Genomic DNA, 10,935 nt, shown 5'->3' on the forward strand with positions numbered 1-10,935 from the left:
AGGAAACTGAACAAACTGAGCTTAACTTTCAGCCCCCAATGCAGCACTACACACCAAGGGTATATAGCCAAATTAATATATAGACCAAATTTAGGGATATACATATACAGTTAATCTGAAATTACTTAAGGAAAATGCGGGAAAATGAGTGGAGAAATGGGGGGGAAAATGAGGGGGGAATGAGGGGGGAATGAGGAGGGGAATGAGGAGGGGAATGAGGAGGGGAATGAGGGGGGGAATGAAGGGAAATTTGAAGGGGGGAATGAGGGGGGGAATGGGGGGGGAAATGAGGGGAAAATTGAAGGGGGAAATTTGGAGGGGAAAATGGGGGAAAATTGAGGAGGGAATTGAGGGGGAAATTGAGGGGGAAATGAGGGGGAAATTGGGAAGGAATGGGGGGGGGAATGGGGGGGGGGGGGGGAATGAGGGGAAATTTGGAGGGGGGAATGGGGGAGACGTGGGGGGGGAATTGAGGTGGGAATTGGGGGGGGAAATGGGGGGGGAATGAGGGGAAATTTGAAGGGGGAAATTGGGAGGGGGGAATGGGGGGGGAATGAGGGGAAAATCGAAGGGGGGGATGGGGGGGAAATTGCGGAGGGAATTGGAGGGGAAATTAAGGGGGGGGATGAAGGGGAAAATGGGAGGAAAATGAGGGGGAACTGGGGGGTTTCTAAAAAGTCAGGGAAAATTAAGGAAAATTCAGAAAATGGGGGACTTTCTAAAAATGGAGAATGTCCAAAAAATCAGGGGAAATTAGGGGGAAAATCAGAAAATTTGGGATAAGTTAGGGAGAGATATTTCAGGAAATTAGGAATAATTGGAAAAGAAACTAAATCACTTTTTTGATAATTCAATGTGTATTGGAAAGTGCCAAAGTGGGACAATGTAGCAATGTATGTTTCAGTGTTAGAAAAGTCTCCCACCATGTTTTGGTGAGCCAAATAACCATGGCTTTTTGACCATGGGAAATTTGGTGTCAATGTCAGAGTCCACGCGTCTATTCGCAGCGTAAGAGTATCCCCAGGAAACTAGTCGATATCAAAGCTGGGGGGCTAGCCCAGCTGGCATAGTAGCCTTATGTACATGAGTTCTGCTAACTCACGAGAGCGCAGTTACATTGGGAAGATGGTAACTAATAGAAACACGACATCAAATAGGAAGATAGAAGATGCGGGAAATGAGGGAATATCGGGTAAGGGGTGACGCGATAGTGAATATAGCGCAATGAGTTATATCTGCGTTCTAACTACGTAATTATCTCACGCAATCTCGGCTAACAATTACCTCATTGATATCGCTTAGAGTAAAGGGGGCCGGATAACCGGGCGTCCCCTGACAGTCAAAGGCTTGGATGATATCTGAAGAATACATCAGCTTTTTGTTTGCTTTATTGGGTGGTATTTTTAATTTACTTCATTTGGAACACTTTTTTAAAACTGATTTATACCCTACATAACATGCATGGTTACATTGCCACACTTTGGTGCTTTCCAATTCACATAGAATCATCAAAATTGGTTGAGTTTTGAGCAAGAAATGAGATGAAAGATAAAGTGCAAATTTTTGAATTTCAGAGTTTTCCTCATATTTTGTAAATAGCAATAAACAAATAAGGTGCTGATTTTAGTAAACACAAAAGGTATATGAGCTTTCAGAGCAATGACAATGGCCATTTTACACACACATATATCCATATTATCTTTGCACTACTGGTGCCAAAATAACTAAGCAGATTTCATGGAGATATGAAGACCATCCATTATTTAAAAACAAAAAGCTCTATGAGCTCTATGAGCTCAGTGAGCTCATAGAGCTTTTCAAGTAATGATGCTGGCCATTTAATATGCATTTCCAAAAATGTATATACATATTATCTTTGCACTTCTGCATCCTTAGGAGAACAAAATCATTCAAACATTCAATTTTCTCCACCCAATGTGTAGAGGGTGCACAGCAAAAAGACTCAATTTGCTCACAGAGCTCTGTGAGCTCTGAGAGCTCCCTACCAAGTTTGCTGATGTTCCCTGGGCAGTGGATGAGGGTGAAGTGGAATTGGGAGAGGAAGAGTGACCACCATGCTTGGCGCCAGTTCAGCCATTGCGCAGTGTGGAAATATCCTAGGTTGCGGTGGTCAGTGTAGACCTTGACTTTCTCCTCCACTCCTTGAGGGTGCGTACTATTGCGAGCATCTCCTTATCATACACCTCATAGTTACGCTCTACATCCGTGAAACTCTTGGACATGAAGGCTACAGGGTGGAACTCTCTGTCCGTCTGGAGCTGGGATAGTACCACACCAGTTGCAAAGTTAGAGGCATCACACTTGAGTTTGAAGCGACCTGTATTGGCAGGGAAGGTGAGGACCGGGGTGGAGGTGACAGTGTCTTTGAGGGTGCGGAAAGCACAGTCTTCGTCTAGTCCCCAGGCCCATGCCTTGGTTTTGCAAGTCAGTGTTAGAATGGGTGGATTCGGACGACTCCGGAATGGAATCGGAGACTTAGCGTGGAAGGACCTTGGCCTCAGCGACTCAGGCGGAGTGCTGTGCCATTGCTGGTTGTCCTAGGGGTCCCTAATTTCGGATCTAGCAGAGGGAAAGTCTCTTGGGGGGAATTCATGTTGATTTCGGACTGAGGTTACAAGTTACTAGGTACATTGTATATAAGGAGGGGTCCGGAATCAAAAGGAACAAGGGTAGGACAAAAGGAGACAAAGGGAGATGGAAAGAGGAACAACACCGAGGGTCAAGGGTTTGACTCAATGGTGTTTCCCAAAGGAGGAGTGAAGGGCCAAGGCCCAAGGAGGAAGGAAGGAGGTTGGGAGTGGGGAATGGCTAGCTGACTGAATAGAAAGGAAGCAGCAGCCCAAATAGGAATGAGGGAGAATAGCGGAACTGAATGGAGCAATGCAATAGTTGCAAGGTCCGACATAAGTCCGGAAAGTCCGAACTCGGAAGTTAAACTCCGGAATATTGGCAAACATAATTAAATGGAATGAGCTAACCAATACAATGGGTATAAGCGGAGGTGGGGTCAAAGTCCGAGGTCAGAGCTAAGACCGGAGGTTCCGGAGATGGAGACGCGAACGGGATTCCGGAGCGGAGGTCCGGAGTCAGGAGCATAGGTTTTGTGTACTCATCTGGAAGGTGTCGAGGTTGGGGTCGGACCCGGAATGTTCTGGAGTCGGACCGAAGGTGGTGTCCGAGCCGGAGGTGGGATAACCTCTTGGGAGTCGGCAAGGAGAAAGTGACGGAAGGGAAGTAGGGCTCCGGAAGTCAGAGTTCGGAGTTCCAGGAGCCCGGAGCGGAGGTCGGGATTGTATGGATATGACAGTCAGCACATGGAGGGGGCAGGTGGTCTCGGAAAGGCTTTGATAAACCGGTGGTAGAAGTTGACAAACCCCAAGAAGGACTGTACTTCTTTGACCTTGGTTGGGGTTGGCCAGTTGAGAACTCTGTGGACTTTCATGGGATCCATCGCGACGCTTCCCTTGGAGATGATGAGGCTGAGATACTCGATCTGTTTCTGCTTGAACTTACATTTCTCCAGCTTCAAGAAGAGTCTCCGCTTCCACAGCATCTCCAGGACCTCTCGGACAACCCTCCAGTGCTCCTCCAGGGTGGCAGTGAAGATCAAAATGTCGTCCATGTAGCAGATGACAACCTCCTGGTCGATGAAGTCTCAGAGGATGTTGTTCATCATTGTTTGGAAAGTCGCTGGGGAGTTACACAGGCCAAAAAACATAATGGTGGGCTCAAATAGCCTGTGGTTGGTCGAAAATGCTGCCTTCCACTCATCGCCGTCCTTGATGCAGATGTTGTTAAATCCCCAGCGCAGATCTAGCACCGAGAAGTACTTGGTGTTTTGGAGGCATGCAAGGATGTCCAAAATGAGTGGGAGGGGGTACGAGTTTTTGACCATGATCTCGTTGAGCTTCCGGTAATCTTGGACTAGGCACAACGATCCATCCTTCTTCTTGACAAAGAAGACCAGGGCTCCCATCAGGGATTTGGACACCTGTATGGGCCCATTCCACAGGTTCTCATGCAGGAACTCATCTAGTTCCTTCTGCTCTGGTCATGACAGAGGGAAGGTCCTCCCTCTCGGGAGTTTGGCATCTGGCACCAGGTCTATTGCATGGTCCCAGGGCTTCTGTGGGGGCAGCTGGTCAAAGGCCTCCTTCGAGAATATGTCCCAGAAGTCCTGGTACTGTTCTGGGACTAGCGCCTCAAACGGCGCAGGCTCTGCTTCTGGTTCATGGGCTTCCTGGGCCATCCACTGAGATGGCATTGTGGTCACTCTCAGTTCATGTCCCCACCCCAGAGGGATGATAGCAGCGTAAATCCCGTCCCCTGGTTCCACTATGGGGTCTTGGTCAGCATGTCCTTGCGTCAACTGACAGGAGGATGGGCAGCGAGACATATTGACCTTTTGCCGTGTCCAGTCTACCTCTGGGTTGTGGTGCAAGTGTCCTATGATGAGGGACTGCCATCCAAGGTTTGTGACGGTGAAGTGGGCCCACTCTGTGTGCTGTCCGAACATCAGGAGGGCCTCTAGTTCCTCAGTTATGGCCCCATTCTCGTTTGGGGTCCCATCGACGTTGCAGACAGGAATGGGTTGGGGGAGCGGGGTTGTCTTGAGCCCATGCTCTCTGACAAACTCAGGGCTTACGAAGTTCCCAGTGGCTCCCGAGTCCAAGAGGGCTGATACAGAGACAGTAGTGAGGGAGGTCAGGGTAGTCAGCTTTATGGCTAGGTTGAGGGATCTGGGGGGTTGCTTTGACAGCATGTAGATGGTGGGTGGCAGGACCGCTACCTCTGGCACCACACTTGGTATCTCTCTGCTTGAGGACGTGGTTTTCCTCTTTTTCTTGGTGATGACTTGGTGGAATTTAGACATCGGCACTGACTTAGGCACCTCACAGTATCTACATGAGTTGGTACTATCGCCTGCAGGCAGCCGGGACATGTCCCTCACTGGTTGCCTTCCTGAAAATCCTCTTGGGCTTCTACCTCCTGCCCTTCCCCTCTATCCATCTCCAGCTCATCCACTAGCTGCCTTCTCAGCCCCTCCATGAGTGCCCTGAGGTCCTCTGGGTGCATCCATCTGGCTTGGCGGATTTTCGGTTGTGGGCAGTCTCACACAATGTGCCCTGGTGCATTTCAATTGTAGCAATGCCCATTTCATCTTTGGTCAGTCCTCAAGCAATCGAGGTCCATGGGTTGTGGCCCTCCCCCCACTGCAGGGCAGGCTGTGGGAGGCAGCGGTGCAGCAGTGGGTGGGGGGCGTTGCAAGAGGGCTAGCGGCTCTCTATGCTGACTAAGCTCGTGGGGCCAAACTCTCCAAAACCTCTACTCTCTCTCTAAACTTTGCTCGACTCTCAATCCTTAAACTCCGTGGCGGGTTCTCCGGGATTCCGCAAGGTCCGGGCTCAACTAATCTACTACCCACTCGTTGTGGGCTAGACAGTTGCCCTTATTCCTACTGTTGGATTCCACACACTCACTCCTAACTCTAGCGCATCCTAGCACCTTAGAGAAATTGGGGGAGGGGAGAACTTCTCTTCCAGAATCCGGTATGTACAGGATATTATTTTTAGAATAATTGATGGGAAATATTGGTACCATATGGCACCTGCATACCTTATTAGGTGAAATAATAAAAAAGGGTAATAGTATCAATAAAAGAATTTTGATCAATAACTGAAATGATGCAAAAATATGAAAATATAAGAAAATAAGCGATATCTCAACGGATTTACGGAATTAAAGGCCAAAATTGGAAATGAAGCCGGAGATAACTCTCACGCAGCCAATGAGCATTTTTACCAATTTATTAGACGCCGTGGGAACGAGTGAGGCAGGAATTCTGGGTTGCCGCTTGAGATTCCCACGCCCGCACATGCCCGTGCCTAACTTGCCCAACATAGAACTCCGTCAAATCTCCACCGTTTGGGATGTTCTTGGTACCGTCGGAATCGTAAGAATTAGGACTATTTTTAGATGTCGAATTTGTATCGGGTTGTTGTGTGAATGGAAGTGGTTTTATAGTCGTGAAATTGGGTATCCGAGCCGGCTCTGCACGTGGGCAATTATCCTGCCTACAGCGTGGCGGTGCAGGGGCTGGGCAAGCTTGTGGGAAGGTGGTAGGGAGTGGGGATCTTGCAGGTGGGAGTTGGGGCCTGGCTGGGGCAAGCAGGGCTGTGTTGCCTGGAAGTGTCGCCACTGGTTGTCCAGGAGGGTGGCCTCACGCTTCCACTTGGCCCAGGTCATCGGCATGGGGTGGAGGCAGTAGATGCTTTCTCGGTGTTACAGGAATGGGTTCTGGGGAACCCAACCTGAGCCATTCGGCTCACTAATGGAGGTGGCTGCGTAGCCATCAGAGGGAGAGCAGAATAGGATGGGTGTATGGAAGTACAACGTGTGGGTTGGCCAACAGTAACTTGGCGCTCCTGGGAGCGTACCGGTAGCGAGTATGATGTGGGCTCCTTGAGGGAGCCACCTGGCTGTCTGCTAATGGGGACTTGGCACTCCTGGGAGCATGCCGGTAGCGGGTGTGCTGGGAGTGTTTGACTAGCGGCGACTTGGCGCTCAATGGAGCGTACCAGTAGTGAGGGATACTGGGACTCCCAAAGGGAGTCACCCAGTTGGTGGCTATCAGTGACTTGGCACTCATGGGAGCGTACCGGTAGCGGGAGTTGTTGGGGAAAGCGGGCTGGTGGACCAGTGCACAGTAGTGGGTGACCATGGGAAGTGGGACCTGTGGGTGCGTGGCCAGGCATCCTGGAGCTGCCTGGACCATATCCTTCTCCTGAGGAGGTGGGATAGGCTACAGTTCCTGATAGGGAACTTCTGGTTGGATGGGAGTAACCACTCGACCACCCAGTGGAGCGGGCAGCAGGAGGTTGGGCATGGGAATGCCCTCCTCATTGCGGTTTTGTCATGGAGAGGATGAATAGGGAGGTGGACATGGTTCCAGGGTTACAGGTTGAGTTTACAGTGGTGGCACAATGGTGAGGATGTTACAATCACGGTACAAGGTTTGTGGGTTATGTATTCGATAATAATCAACATCCACAGCATTTGCCTTTACATGTCATATGACTGGTTTCTATCTAATATCAAAGTCTCAATGGTCAAGGGAAGTCCCTTGAAACTTAACAATTCCCCCAGCCAGCACCAAAACCCAGTGGGAAAGCTTGGCATGGAGTTTGACAGAGAAATATAATAAAGGAGGGCAGAGACCACCTACCTACTTGCAGTCATGGACCATAAGAATCTAGTCCATCTCTATAACACTCGGAGCCGGGAGTTGATCGCCTGTTCAAAGCGGTCTACTAGTCCTACATCTGTCATATCCATCATGGCCATTGTCTTCCACTACCTCCGACCCTTCTGGACTACCTCCGCTCCTTCTTCACTAACCTCAGAGCTCCTGTATTCCGCAATCACCTCCACTTCCCTCAATGGTCACCACCCCCTCTTTTCAATATATTACCTACACCTCCCTAAGTATGGAGCCCCGAAGGCCTCCAGACAGCTCCGACATTCGCTGGTGCACTCCCGCCCCTGCTGGGCAATTCACTTGCTTGCCCTGTGTCATATCTGTGCATATCCGATCCCAACCCAACTCCCGGACCTCCTTCTTCACCACCTCTGGAGTCCTACCCTACCGCTGTCCATTCCGATATTCACCCTCGGTCCTGGCACCACACCTCCTCTCACCTCCCATGCCACCTCCACTCCTCCATCCCTCTCCTGTCCTATCTCCATCCGCTCCGATACCCACCTCGGACCGAACACCACCCCTCTCGCCACCCTCCTACTACTCCTCCTCCCACTCCTCCGCTTCCTCCCCACAACACCTCCACCCTTCCGTCACCCTCCTACTCTTCTCCCGTCCACTCTGATACTCACCTTCAGACCTGACACCTTTCCTCTCCTCCACACCTTTCCTCTCCTCCACACCTTTCCTCTCCTCCACACCTTTCCTCTCCTCCACACCTTTCCTCTCCTCCACACCTTTCCTCTCCTCCACACCTTTCCTCTCCTCCACACCTTTCCTCCTTCCTCTCTCTTCCCTCTGGCCCTCTTCCATCGATCCCCCACCAAGTTATGACCTTCCACCACTGTCCTGTACTTCGTACTCGGACACCGCTCATACCTTTGCTCCAAGCCTCCATCATAGCTCCCACCCCGGACTTTGACTCCACCTTGGCCTTAGTCCATTGCATTGGTGACCTCATACTATGTAAACACCATTGCCAATATTCCTCGGACTTTCAACCCCACCTCCGTAACCTCCGTAACCTCCGAGCTCCATGGATCATCTTCAGCTCTTTCGCCGCTTGTAATGTATCTCTCGCATTTTCCCCTCATCCCTATTTGGACTGCTGCTTCTTCCCATTCTAGCCAGTTAGTCATCATCCCCACTTCCCCTCATCCTCCTGCCCCTCTGGGCCTCACCCTCCTTACCTCCTTTCAGACGTACCACAGGTTCTGCCTTATGACCTTCAGTACCGCTCCGCTTCTGTCTTCCCTTTGTTCCCGTTCAGACCCTTCATTCCGATTCGGATCCCCTTTGCTCCCTTGTGCTTTTGCCCTCTCCATTATTTATATCGGCACTTGTACATACTCGTTTTAGTGCTTAGTCTAAAATCGACCTGAAATGCCCCCTAGAGACTTCCTGCTCGCCTCCTATGAAATTAAGGACCAAATGGACAAACAGCAATGGCACAGCGCTCCGCTTGAGTCGCTGAGGCCAAGGTCCCTCCTTGCTAAGTCTCCAGTTCCCCTCCGGAATCATCCGCCCTCGCCCAGTTCTAACACTTTTGTATTTATACTTGTAGTTTACTGTTGATGTACCTCAGTTTGAATATCGACCAGAAATCCCCCAAAGTCCTCTTGTCTCTAAGTTCACCTCTAAGTCTCATCTTCACCTGAGTAAATGTCACTGCAAGGTCCTCCCGCTGAAGGAGCGGAGCTGGATCACCTTATGTAACCAGTTTCCTACGTCCAATAACGATATTAGAGTTTGTGCTGATTTGCATACTGACCGTGTTTTGGTTGCCAAATATATAATTGTTCACTGTCTAAACAACAATAAACACCCCCCAACGATCTCACCTGACATATAGATCATCTATGGATAAAATTCTATATTGACTTTACTATGATTTCTAGTCAATATTACACCTAGATATACCACTTTTCAGTAGGACGTGATTTTCCTGATAATTTACTGAAGGAAAACTACTAATAAAATAATTCCGCAATAAATGTTACTCAATACAGGAGTGACCAAACTGCTCTTTCTATCGCTTAGAGTGCGTGCTAGTTATCTAGCAGGTTCAGGATTGCTCACTTTTCTCCTGTGGTGTGATAACCAAGTATTGCTGAGAGATTATTCAATTAAGAAGTCCCTCCACCAAATTCTCACTAATTCTCACTATGACACTTTTGTTCAGCTGTGTCTAACTGACCCTAACTCACGCTTAGAGTGACGTGTTAGTTTTATATTAGCTAACAACTAATATTTGCTTTTATCTTTTGGAGCAAACGAACCAACCACTGGTGAGGAGAATTAAACTTTTATTTCTACCTGAGGTTTGAGAGGGGGCAGAAGCGGCGGCCTTTTATGCTTTTCAGAGGCCTCTCTACTCCCACGCCTTGCACTAGTTACATGTGCTACATTTGTATTATAGATAGTTCTAGAATGATATAGGGGCTTGGGCTGTGTAAGCTTAATAATGGACTTAGGACATGACTCAGCAATAAGTAATTCAGTTCTTTTTCTTTTGGGCCGATCTTAGCGGGGTCTTGTAGCGCTAAAGCTATGCTCTACACCGCCTTAATTATGAACGGTTATCTTTAGAAATGACTCGGCTATAAAGGAACTTTCTAGACTGTTCTCTAATTCACCCCTTTTTGTGAAGCTGCATCATTACTAATGTTCTAGAGCTTTCCCAATTAATTGACTGATCCACGGACTTCTGAATCACTTTATGTTTATGATCCGAGATCCAGATCATCAATCATTCCTTTGTTCCGATTTATTTGAGCTTAAAATCAAAAAGTTTTGATGAATCATGGGAAAATATACAAGATCCGGTTTTTTAGCATTTTCTCCTCTTCTGATGCGATCAAAAACTGTCCGCCCGCGCCGGGGAATACTCTGTCATATAGTATTCGGTCCGCCAGACTTCCGGGTGCCAATATATTTCCCTTGAGTCACATTACTTTTTATAAGAATTAGCAAATAAATATATATGAATTATAAGGTGTTTCGCCGTTTGAGCGATTTCTCCGTCAGTTTTGAAGCTTCTAGAATGAAACAGAACCGTGGATAAAGTTTAGAAACAGTCCTTTCAGATGGTAAAAAGATTACAGTCAAAAGTTCACTGGTTCCCGAGATATTCACATTTCTTTCCCAATGTTCCTTCTTATTCTGCCGTCTATGTGCTATTTTCTTGTTGTAGGGATATATTCTTTGAATATTACACCTATGCCAGGTTCTAGGCATGCTTGTAGTAGATTAAATCTCATGCTACATGGGTGTAGATAATTTATAATGATCCTCTAATGTCTGTCCAGTCTCATAAAGATCATGAGATCTGTTAAACGTCTGAACTTGTCACCTGTTCGTTGACTATTCTGATAGATCATTGTTTTATTCTTTGAATATTATTTCTCCTACACCGCACACATAGCCAAGGATGAAAGTACCGCGGAACAAGGATTCTTCAGGAACTAATGCAAAATTCAAAGTCGTGTTTATAATAGGAAATGTAGATGTCCCCCAAACGGACCCAATGAAAGTAATTACAGGGAAAACTACCTGTAAACAACAGAGATATGACTAAAACTCCCGCAAACGAGGATAATGCTTAAAAAGCAAGTGCAAAGAATAACCAGTAACGACCGAGATGAGCTTGATAGCCC

This window comes from Cantharellus anzutake (assembly GCF_015039405.1).
Source record: "Cantharellus anzutake strain C23 chromosome Unknown EI90scaffold_4, whole genome shotgun sequence".
NCBI classification, from domain to species: Eukaryota; Fungi; Basidiomycota; class Agaricomycetes; order Cantharellales; family Hydnaceae; genus Cantharellus; species Cantharellus anzutake.